The 12402-nt window shown below is 38.6% G+C and overlaps 1 pseudogene; it reads left to right on the top strand.

Annotated features, from left to right (window-relative positions):
* LOC110194756 (motile sperm domain-containing protein 1 pseudogene) overlaps window positions 1-12402 on the top strand; it is a 100707-nt pseudogene that overhangs the window by 35063 nt on the left and 53242 nt on the right.

Here is a 12402-nt window from a genome sequence, read left to right as displayed (position 1 = left end):
TGAAGAGCTTTTACAGTGGATGGAAAAATAGGTAGCAGTCGATGCTTGAACCTTACTCTCATTGGAATTGGCTCAAAGAAAGAAGAACAAACACACTCAGTTGGTTATAGACATTTATCTTACCTTATAGGGAAGTGGGACTGGAAAGGGATAAGAGAAGGGAGGGGGCTGATATAAGTAAGGGTGTACTAAGGGAGGCAGGGGTCAGAAGCAAAACAGACTTTTGAGAAGAGAGTAAAAAGAAAGAGAGAGGAGGATAAATAGTGAAAAAATAGGATGGAAGGAAATACACAAGTAATAATCATAAATGTGAATGTGAATGGAATGAACTCATAAAATGGAAGCAGATAGCAGAATGAATTAAAAACTAGAATCCCACAACATGTTGTTTACAAGAAACACACTTGAAACAGAGACACACACACAGACAGAGTGAAAATAAGAGGCTGAAATAGAATCTGTTATGCTTCAGCTGAGGTTAAAAAAAAAAGCAGGAGTAGCAATTCTGATCTCAGACAAAGCAAAAGCAAAAATAGACCTAATTAAAAGAGATAAGCAGGGAAACTACATTTTGCTAAAATGTACCATAAACAATGAAGAACTATTAATACTAAACATATATGCAGCAAATGGCATAGCATATAAATTCTTAAGGGAAAGTTAAATGAGTTGCAAGAAGAAATAAGACAGTAAAACTATACTAGTAGAGTAGCTGAAATTTCTCCTCTCAGAACTAGATAAATCTACCCATAAAATAACACGAAATAAGCTAAAGAGATGAATAGAATTTTAGAAAAGTTAGACATGATAGACTTAAGGAGAAAATTGAATGGGAACAAAAAAGAGTATATAGCTTTTTCTCAGCTGTACATCATGCCACCTTCGCAAAAACTGACCATATGTTAAGGTCAAAAACATCACAACCAAATGCAGAAAAGCATAAGCATTAAATGAACCCTTTTCAGATTATAATATAATTAAAATTATATTCAATAATGGACCATGGAAACATAGCTTAAAAATTAATCAGAAACTAAATAATCTAATCCTAAAGAATGAGTTAGTCAGAGAACAAATCACAGAAACAAAATTTCATTAAAGAGAATGACAACAATGAGACAACATAACAAAATTTATGTGATGCAGCCAAAGCAATACATAGGGGGGAAATGTACATCTCTAAATCAATAAAATAAAAAAAGAACACATCAATGAACTGCATGTGAAATTTTAAAAATTAGAAAAAGAATAAATTTTAAAATCCTCAATTAAACATTACATTGGAAATCCTGATAATCAAAGGAGAGATTAATAAAATTGATGGTAAAAAAAATAATCATTGAACTAATAAAGAAAATAGGAGTTGGTTTTATGAGAAAAACAATAAAATAGATAAACCATTGGTCAATTTGATTTTTTTAAAAAATAAAGAAGAAAACCAGATTACTAGAATCAAAAATGAAAAGGGTAAATTCACCACCAATGAAGATAAAATTAAGGCAATTATTAGGAACTATTTTGCCCAATTATATGCCAATAAATCTAACAATCTAAGTGAAATGGATAAATATTTAAGAAAATATAAATTGCCTAGAATAATATAAAAGGAAAAAGAATACTTAAATAACTATATTTTAGAAAAAAGAAAATGAACAAGCTATCAATGAGCTCCCTAAGAAACAATTCCCAGGGGGCAGCTAGGTGGTGCAGTGGATAGAACACCAGCCCTGAAGTCAGGAGGACCTGAGTTCAAATCTGGTCTCAGACCAAACACTTGACATTTACTAGCTGTGTGACCCTAGGCAAGTCACTTAACCCCAATTGCCTAGCCAAAAAAAAAAAAAAAGAAAAAAGAAAAGAGAAGAAAAGAAAAAGACCAGATGGATTCACAAATGAATTCTAAGAAAATTTAAAGAACAATTAACTCTAGTACTATATAAACTATTTAGAAAAATAGGTAAAGGAGTCCTACCAAATTCCTTTTGTCACATAAATATGATGTTGATACCTAAACCAGGAGGAGCAAAAACAGAGAAAGAAAACTATAGACCAATTTTCCTAATGAATATTGATGCAAAAATGTCAAACACAATACTAACAAGTAAATTATAGCAATATATGTCAAAGATTATACATTATAACCAGGTAAGATTTATACCAGGAGTTCAGGGCTGGTTCAATATTAGGTGAATTATCAGCATAATTGACCATATTAATCACAAAAACAACAAAAATGAAACGATTACCTCAATAGATACAGAGAAAGCTTTTGACAAAATACAATTCTAATTTCTTTTAAAAACACTAGAAAGCAAAGGAATACATAGAGCTTTCCTTCAAGTAGGTAGTATCTATCTAAAACCATCACCAAGCATTATCTATAATGGAAATAAACTAGAAGCCTTCCCAATAAAATTGAAGGTGAGGCAAAGGTGACATTATCACTAGTATTGTTCAATATTGCACTAGAAATGGTAGTTACAGCAGTAAGAGAAGAAAAAAAATGGAAGAAATTAGAATAGGCAATGAGAAACAAAGCTATCATTCTTTGAAGATAATACGATGCTATACTTGGAGAATCTTAGAGAATCAATGAAAAAACTAGTTGGAACAATTAATAACTTCAGCAAAGGTGCAGGATATAAAATAAATCCACATAAATTATTAGCATTTCTATATATTACCAATCAAGTTCAGCAGGAAGAGATAGAAAGAGAAATTCCATTTAAAATAACTTTAAGCAACATAAAATACTTGGAAGTCTACCTGCAAAGACAAACCCGGAAACTATATGAAGACAATTACAAAACACTTTTTACAGAAATAGTCAGATATAAACAATTGGAAAAGATTAAATGCTTATGGGTAGGCTGAGCCAATAAAATAAAAATGACAATTCTACTTAAATTAATTCACTTATTCAGTGTCATATCAATTAAACTACCAAAAAAATTATTTTATAGAGCTAGAAAAATAATAGCAAAATTCATCCTGAAGAACCAAAAGTCAAAAATATCAAGGGAAAAAATGAAAAAAGTGAAGGAAAATAATCTAGCAGTACCAGATATTAAACTCTAGAAAGAAGTTTGGCAGAAACTAGACATAGACCAATATCTCACACCACATACCAAGATATGGTTGAAACGGTTTCAGATTTAGACATGAAGGGTGATATTATAAGCAAATTAGGGGAACATGGAAAATTTTACCTGTCAGATCTACTATAAAGGAAGAATTTATGACCAAACAAAAGATAAAGAGCATTACTGGGTATAAAATGGATAATTTTGATTACATAAAATTTAAAAGCTTTTGTACAAATAAAACCAATGCTGCCAAGATGAGAAGGAAAACAGAAAACTGGGGGAAATTTTTACAGCAAGTTTCTCTGTTAAAGGCTTCATTTCTCAAATATATAGAGAACTGAGTCAAATTTGAAAGAATATAAGTCATTCCCCAATTGATACATGATCAAAGGATGTGAACAGGCAGTTTTAAGAAGGAGAAATCAAAACTATCTACAGTCATATTAAAAATGTTCTGAATCACTATTGATTAGAGAAAGGCAAATTAAAACAACTCTGAGGTACCGCCCCATACCTATCAGATTGGCTGATACGACAGAAAAGGAAAATGACAATTTTTGGAGGGGACGTGAAAAATCGGGACACTAATGCATTGTTGGTAAAGTTGTGAACTAATCTAATCATTCTGGAGAGTAATTTGGAACTATGCCCAAGGACTATAAAACTGTGCTTTACCATTTGACCCAACAATACCCCTACTAGATCTATATCCCAAAGAGAGCAAAGAAAAAGGAAAAGGACTTATATGTACAAAAATATTTATAGCAGCTCTTTTGTGGTGGCACAGAATTAGAAATTGAAGGGATACCCATCAATTGGGAAATGGCTGAAGAATTTGTAGTATATGATTGTGATTAAATACTATTGTGCTATAAGAAATGATGAGCAGGATGCTTTCAGAAAAACCTGGAAAAGTTTATATAAACTGATGCAAAATTAAGTAAGCAGAACCTAGAGGATAATATACACTATAACAGCAATATCATACAATGATCAACTGTGAATGACTTAGCTATTCCCTGCAATACAAACATCCAAGCAATTCTGAAAGACTTATGAAAAATACTATCTACCTCCAAAGAAAGAAATGAAGGAATCTGAATGCAAATCAAAGAATATTTTTTTTAAATTTCATTTTCTTGGCTTTTGTTTTGTCTGTGTTTTCTTTCACAACTTGACTAACATGGAAATATGTTTTGCGTAACTGCACATGTATAATCTTTATTAAATTGATTGCCTTCTCAATCACGGGAGAGGGGAAAAGGGTAGAAGAGAATTTGGAGCTCAAAATTGTAAAAATAAAAGGTTAAAAACTTTTACATGGGAAATAAAATATTAAAATTAAAAACAGATGTTAAAAATTTATATGTGATTGAGAAATGTTTAATAAAATAAAAAATATATTGGGGTAAATTTTTAAAAAAATAATGTCTACTATGTGCTCCCCCCCGCAAAAAATAAATAAGATAAGCTGATAGAATTGAACTCACTGCCCTCAAAGGTCCCTCCCAGCTCTGACATTCTTGATTCTAAGATCCCCTCCAGCTCTAAGACTGCATGACTCAAGTTCAGATTTATCTTTTGGAAATAGCTGGCCTGAAGTCAACTTTTATTTACTGTTTGCTCTTCAAATAAAGTGTCAAGAAGATTTCAGAGAGAGAGAGAAATGATTTGATAACATCATTTGCCTGCACCAATGTACTCATTTCAATTTTATTAATCTTTCTATATTTATTAAAGCAGTTTCTATTAAATCTATAATTGGCAACATTTTGTTAACTTAGTTAACTTGACTTTGTTATTCAATAGAATAAAATTCCATTTCTCTAAAAATTTTTAATTTTCTTTGTGCTCCTTCAAACTATACTGTTTCCATTTTAAGCAGGAGTGGCTGTGGAGTTTATGCTTTTTCCTACAGGCAGTGGGGAGCCATTGATGCTTTTTGAGCAAGGGAGTGACAAGGTTAGATCTGTGCATTAGGCAGATTGGAGAGGAGGGAGGAACTAGAGTTGAGGAGACCAATTTAGAGACAGTTAATGATAATCCAGGCAAGGAGAGCTTAGACAAACACAAAATCATAGGATCCCTGAGTCTGAATGGACCTTGGAGGTCATCTATTGTAGCCTGTACATGAATAAAAGTCTTCTCTATGGCATCTCTTCAGCCTATGACTGAACATCTCCAATGGCAACAATAATAATGATCACTAAGCTTTAGATATAGGGCTTTACATATACTGTCTCATGTCATACAGCAATTTTGTGAGGTAGATACTATAATTATCCCCATTTTACAGATGAGGAAACTAAGGCCAACAGAGCTTAAGTGACTTGCCCAGGGTGATATAGCTAGTAAATGTCTGAGGTGGGATTTGAACTCAGTTCTTCCTGACTCTACACAAAGCTTTCTATTTGTTGCAGCACTCCACTGCCTTTATCACCTGGCTGACTCTAGTGCTGATCAGCCACTCACTTCCTACTAAGGCCACCTGTCCCACTTTTTGGACAGCTCTAATTGTAAGGAAGTGTTTACTTGTATTGAGCCATCTCAATCTGACTCTAGAGCTCCCAACTACTACTCCTGATTCTTGCTTCCTGGGCCAAGCAGAGTAAGTCTACTTCCCCTTGTGTGTAATAGCCTTTCAAATAATTGAGCCTAGCTATCTTATTCCACCCCCCCAACCAAGACTTGTTGGGTTTCAGTTTGTCAACTGTCTTCCTACATTATAGTGTCTCAAGCTGAGTCCAATATTCCAAATATGATCTTCCCAGGTACAGCCAGATTATTATAATCATCTCCTAACTGGTCTCTCAGCATTCCACTCCAATGTTTCCATGACTATCAAAAGAATCTTTCCAAAGCACAAGTCTGACCATGTTACTCCCCCACTCAAGACTCCTCAGTGACTCCCTATTGCCTCAGGGGTAAAATGACATTTCTTGCCCTTCACAATCTGGCTCTAGCCTACCTTTCCAAGTTTATTACAAGCACATTCCTTCCCTTCAGGCAAACTGGCCTACTTGCTGTTCACCAAACTCTGCATCTCTTTGCCTACCCATACGTTTGCGAAATGTTGCACATCCAGTATTCCATTTGACCTTCCCTTCCCTTCCCTTCCCTTCCCTTCCCTTTCCTTCCACTGGAAAAATCAGGCCAAATTGGAAAAGGCTATGCATACCACACTAAGGGCTGGAGGCAATGCGGGACCATCAAAGGTCTTGGAGGGTACAACGGACAGCACATATGGAATGGACTGGTGACAGGAGAGACCGGATATAGGGAAGGCAGTTAAAAGGCCAGTGCAGGGCCCAAGTAAAGAAGATGAAGCCTGAACTACAGTGGAAGTGGTACCTGTAGAAATGGAGAGAAGTGCACATTGAGGAAAGCATGAGGGCAACATGAGGGTAAGGGAGAGAAAGCTTGCTACAGAGGCAGACAGACAGACCTAGGTTCAAGACTTGCCTCTGATACACACTGCCTACATGACGCAGGGCAAATGACTTAGCCTTTCATTGTCCCTTGTAACTCTCCAAGCCCAAAAGGTTCCAAGTAGATACCAACCTTCACTGAGAAAGAGGGTTTCTTTACAAGGAGTAGACTATACCAATAAAGTCAGAGGGCTTCCTTTTCCTCCCCTTCCCACAAAAAAAAAAAGGCAGAAATATAAAGGCAGTGTCTTATGGTGTATTGAGAGCCAATTTCAAAGTCAGAAAGCCCTGGATTCAAGTCCCACCTTTGACACATCCTGGGTGTGGGACCCTGAACAAGTCACCTCAGCTCTTAGTGCTCAAGCAGCTCTCGGGGATTGTAAGTTTCAGAGAAGGTGTTATTTGCATTGGGAGAGGGAATGTACTCATCCAGGATCTCTGGCCTATACGAAAGAAATCTGAGCTCTGATTCCCTCCCCTCCAACCCCCTCCTTGCCCCCTCAAAAAATGGGAATGAGAAGCAGCCTGGTATAGTGGGAGTCATGTTGGCTTGGAGGCCAAGGATAGTACCTAGAAGTAGCTCTGCTGTTTTCTTAGGTCCCTTCTTTCTTAACCTTAGTTTACCCATTTGGCAAGTGGGGTAATAGCCCTTACACTCCCTATGGCTAGCATCAGAGGAAACTCCCAGGCTTTCACAGATGCATTCTTATCAGCAGATCTGAATTTTACAATGAAAGTTAAACTCAGAAAAAAATCAAACTCTACTGTTAATTTCTCCCCCTTCTCTGCTTCCCTCCACCACGCCTGTCCTGAGGGGGTATGTGTACATTTATCCAAGAAGAAACTTCTGTCATCATTTTATGAAAGAAATAACAATAACAAAAGTCTGCTCGAACCTGTCCCCCAGGTCCTAGACAGGATCACAGCTATAGCTCTTCGGATCTTTGTGAGGCTCCAAAGAGGTGAGTACAAAAAGTAGTTGGCAATCTTCAAATTGCTACAAAGAATGCCCATTGCGGGGCAGCTAGGTGGTGCAGTAGATAGAGCTCCAGCTTTGGAGTCAGAAGGACCTGAGTTCAAATCCAGCCTCAGATACTTGACACTTATTGTGTGACCCTGAACAAGTCACTTAACCCCACTGCCTCACCAAAAAGCAAAAAAAAAAAATGCCCATTGTTATGATCATGCTTAAAAGGCCTCATTCTTCCCTCCTTCTTACAGACCTTGCCTTTAACCCAATTCATTCTGGCTCTCAAGGACTGGCCAACTGTCGGTCCCAGGCCAAGCCCCACTTGCTCACTGTTTGGGTTTTGATGGCTCAGAATGAGAGTAAATAGCAATTGTTTCTGTTCTGGCAAGAAACTCGGAGGGTCTTCCCCTCCCAAGATGATTTTGTTTTTACTAATACCACCAAAATAGGCATTGCTCCTGGAAGGAGGGCATTGATCAATTACCTCCTGGCATTTCTCACCATCTCTGGAACTCAGAACTTTACAGGCCAAAACTCCCCTCCGTGATCACCACAATCCTAGAAGTGTTGTCTCTTCCTATTGGAATGTAAGCTCCCTAAGAGCAGGGACATGCTCTTGCTATGTGTGTCCCATGGGTACTTAATAAGTGCTTCTTCAATCATTTATTCCTTCAGTTTCCTCTTCTATTAATTCAAGGGGATGAACTGGCTGGCCTCTCAAGGTTCTCCCAGATATAGATTGAGGATCCTCTGTGTGACCTTTGACAAGTCACTTTATTCCCTTTGGGCCCATGCTTCCTCATCTGTAAAATGAGGGGGTTGGGCTAGATGGCCCCTGAACTCCTTTTCCTTCTCCAGCTCATTTTACAGAGGAGGAAACTGAGGCCAACAGGGTGAAGTGACTTACCCAGGGTCACACAGCTAGGAAGTATCTGAGGCCCGATTTGAACTCAGGAATGACTCTAGTCCCAGTACTCTGTGAATTATGGCGCCCCCCTAGCTGCCTCCACTTTACACATAGTAAATACTTAATAAAGGCCTTTTGATTCATTCATTTTTTTTCATTTATTAATTTATAGAGTTCAATTAGAAACAGTCTTGGGACAAGTTCCTGTGCTACTCTTATCTAATATTTAATATTCAGGGGACTGTTGTTATTATTGTTGATGAGCTGTGGGGAGAAAACTTCCAAACTCTAGATGTGAGCTGCTATTCTCCTTACAGATTCTTCACAGGAAACAAGGTCCTTGTGCCTGGTCCTTGTGCCAGGACCAAGTCAAAGTATTTCTGAAGCCTCAGAAAACAACTACTCTTGAGTCACAGTCCTCTCCTAGCTTTCGGGCACTTAGCTTGCATCCTGAAGATGTTTGAAATTGATTCCATTTGAGCACTGGGAGGATCAGAGTGGATAACACTTCTTAAAAGACTAGTTGGCTTTGCTCTAACCTCCACCCTTATTTTGCCTTCTGTTGGATGGCCCTGCCTAGCCTGATTCTCTTACAACCTTGCCTCGGAGGGACCCAAAGCAGGTCTTTGGTTGGACTATTTCTTGGAGGCTCACTACCCGTTTTCTTTTCAGTGTAAGCCACATGGACCTAAGCTCTTTTTTTGCTTGTGGGTCAAAACCATTAGATGCCCAAGGCAGGACCTCTGCCATTCCACTTGTTGCATTAGTATTCAAATGGGAATTGAGCTTAGAGTCAGGAGATGGAGTTTAAATCCTGACTCAGACACTAGTGTTCTGCGACCAAGGGCGGCTGTGCAGTCAGATCATTAGAATCGCACAGGCTGGTTCACAAGGTTGTGTTAAGTACAGAATTATATAACAGATGAAAACTGCTTGATCACAGGCTTAGCCCTGGAAGGAACCTGAGAGGTCATTCAGTCCAAACCCCAAAGTTTATAGGTGAGGAAACCAGGAACAAATTGGAATGATCTATGACTTAGTAAGTCATGAAACACATGGAGGGTAAAAGTTGGTCCAGCGTCATCACACGTCTAGTATTACAGGTGGAATTTGAACCCAGGTCTCTCTCTGTCTCCCCCTCTATCTCCATCTCTTCCTTTCTGTCCCCTTCACTCTTTCTGTATCTCTCTCTGTGCCTCTGTCTGTATCTTCTCTATTTCTATTTATCTCTTTCTCTGTATCTATTTCTTTTTCTCTGTCTCTTCCTTTTCTCTGTCTCTGTTTCTCTCTCCATCTCTTTCTCTCTGCTCTCTCCTCTGGGTCTCTGCCTCTGTCTCTGTGGTAGTTAGGTGACTCAGTAGATAGAATGCTGGACCTGAAGCCAGGAAGACAGGAGTTCAAATCCAATCTCAGATACTTACTAGCCATGTGATCCTGGGAAAGTCACTTAACCTCAGTTTCTCTACCTTTAAAATGAGGATAATAACAGCACCTACTTCCCAGGGTTCTTGTGAGGATCAAATGAGATCATATTCGGAAAACTCTTAGCACAGTGCCCCAGCATATAGTAGGCATTTTATAAATGTTTATTCTCTTCCCTTTTCCTTCCTGATCCCCAAATCTCCTGACTTCTTTGGAAAGATGCTTTAGTATGCCATTCATCATGGCTCAGATCCCTATCCTGTTGGCTTCCTCCTCAGTGGTCCCTCCCCTATTCACAGTGGAATGAACAGCCTAGTATTTAGAACTTGACATTAGAACTAGAAACTATCATTTCTATTGACTCCTCCTCTCATTCAGCCCCGCTCCTCCCCCTTGCAGGTGATGGGCCTTCTCCTGCCCAGTAATGGAACCTCCATAGGGAAAGCTCTTGTTGCCTAAGGAAGAATTATGTTGGGCCATCTGGGCAGTGACTGTAAGCATAAAGTTGCCCCATGATATGAAGGGGAAAGCCAGGCTTCTTGGGGTGCCTAAGGGCTCTGGGGCTTCTGGAATGGCAGCTACTTGGGAAATGTTGCTATTGTTATCATTAATACCAATTACACTAAATTCATTAGGGACAGATGCCCCAGGCCACCTCTGGTGTTTGTGGAACATCTTGATCTACTTTCTCAAATGTTTGGGGTTCACACTAAGCCAAGGTCTGTTTTGCCTGAAGCCCTGTTCCCTGGAGTTGTTAAAAGCCATGTGTATTTTAAGGGAAATATAACCCACATGTCTCTCAATTCATCTGCACTTAAATAGCTGAGATGTTCTTTTATAAGAATGCTTTGGGGTCCGAGGCTGCCTTTGAACCTTTGCAATAAGCCTCTTTGCCCCCGATAAACAGGAAGTTGTCTTCTGTCTTGAGGGGTGGTGGCAGAATAGGAAGAAATTACAACATTCTGCAGCTTCAGCCTGAGTCCAAATAGGATCTCTTCTTTCTAATACTTTCTGTGGGGTCTAATTGTTGATGTTATCGGGTTATTGTTTTATTTTTAAAATGCATGGAATTTCCAAGTTGGAAGAGAATCTTAAAATGTAGAATGTTATAGCTGAGAGGATTCATAGAACAGAGAATATAAGAGCTGAGGGGTGGGTAAACTTACAACAGAGACTATCAGAGCTAGAAGGGGCCTTCAAAAAGAGACTGTCAGAACTAAATGGAACCTTAGCATAGAGAATATAAGGGCTAGCAGGAACCTTAGAACAAAGAATCTCAGACTGAGAGGAAGCTTGGAATGTCAGAGCTAGAAGGAACCTTAGAACAGACAGACAGATTGAGAGGGACCTTAGAACAAAGACTATCAGAACTGAGAGGGATCATAGAACAGAAAAATGTAAAGATCTGAGGGGGTTGGGAGAGGTGGACTTAGAACAAAGAATGTCAGAGCAGGGAGGAACTTTAGAGAATGTAGGAGCTAGAAGGAACTTTAGAACAGAGAATGTTAGATCTGGGAGGGCCTTAGAACACACAACCATCAGAGCTAGGGGGTGAATCTTGCAACACAGAAGAAAATAACTAGCATTCATATAGAGCTTTAAAGTTAGTAAAGTGTGTTGCATACATGATCCCATTTGAGCCTCATAACAACCTTGTGAAGTAGGTATTAGAAATATCATCTTTTATAGATAAGGACACTGAGGCTCAGAGAGTGTTAGTGATTTGTCCATGCTCACACAACTTGTAAATGTCATAGTCAGGAATTAAACCCGGGTCTTCCTGATTTCAGCTCTAGCATAAACCACTGCCTCTTTAATTTAGAACATCAGAGCTAGAGTTTTTAGAGTTGTTAGAACACAGGATGTTTGGACCCTAAATCATCCAGGTAGCAAATGAAAGACAAGACTGAAACCCGGAATTTTGACTCCAAGACCAAAACTTTTTGAGTCTTCTCATGGTGCTTCTCAATAGGTGTCCTGATCTTCACAAAAAAAGGAACCACATATTCATAGAACTGAAGGATGAGAAAGGCTCCCCAGTGGTCCTAGAGTCCCACTCTTGCCCATATCATGAATTATTTGTACAACATCCTGTAAAAATGGTCATTCAGCCTCTATATGAATATTCCCAGTGACAGGGCTCAAGGTGAGCCATTCTATTGTTGGCCAGCTCTAATTTTTTCAACTTTTTTTCTTATGTTGAGCTGAAATCTGCCTCTCTATAACCTATTCATCATATCCCCCCACAGCCAAGCAGATCAAGCCTGATTGCTCCTTCAAAAGTGGATCCTATGATCCAGTAAGCTTGATAGCTATCTTTGGGAGAACTCTAGAGCAGATAAAATGATTCATGAGCATTTACAAAAGAATGTGGTGGTCATTGGGAGTCAATATGGGTTGACCAAAAGTGGGTCATACCAAATTTACTTCTTTCTCTTTTTTTTTCCTCTAGGGTTACCTAGTTGATTGAGGTGGTTAACAAACAATATTCTAAAGCAGACACCATGGTTACACAGAATCACAGAACGGGAGGTTTGGGAGGGACCTCAGCTGCCACATAATTCAACCCATACAAAGAAGGAATCTCTA

This window comes from Phascolarctos cinereus, unplaced genomic scaffold (assembly GCF_003287225.1).
Source record: "Phascolarctos cinereus isolate Bilbo 61053 unplaced genomic scaffold, phaCin_HiC Scaffold_8;HRSCAF=390, whole genome shotgun sequence".
NCBI classification, from domain to species: domain Eukaryota; kingdom Metazoa; phylum Chordata; class Mammalia; order Diprotodontia; family Phascolarctidae; genus Phascolarctos; species Phascolarctos cinereus.
This window is presented reverse-complemented; position numbering and strand designations above follow the sequence as displayed.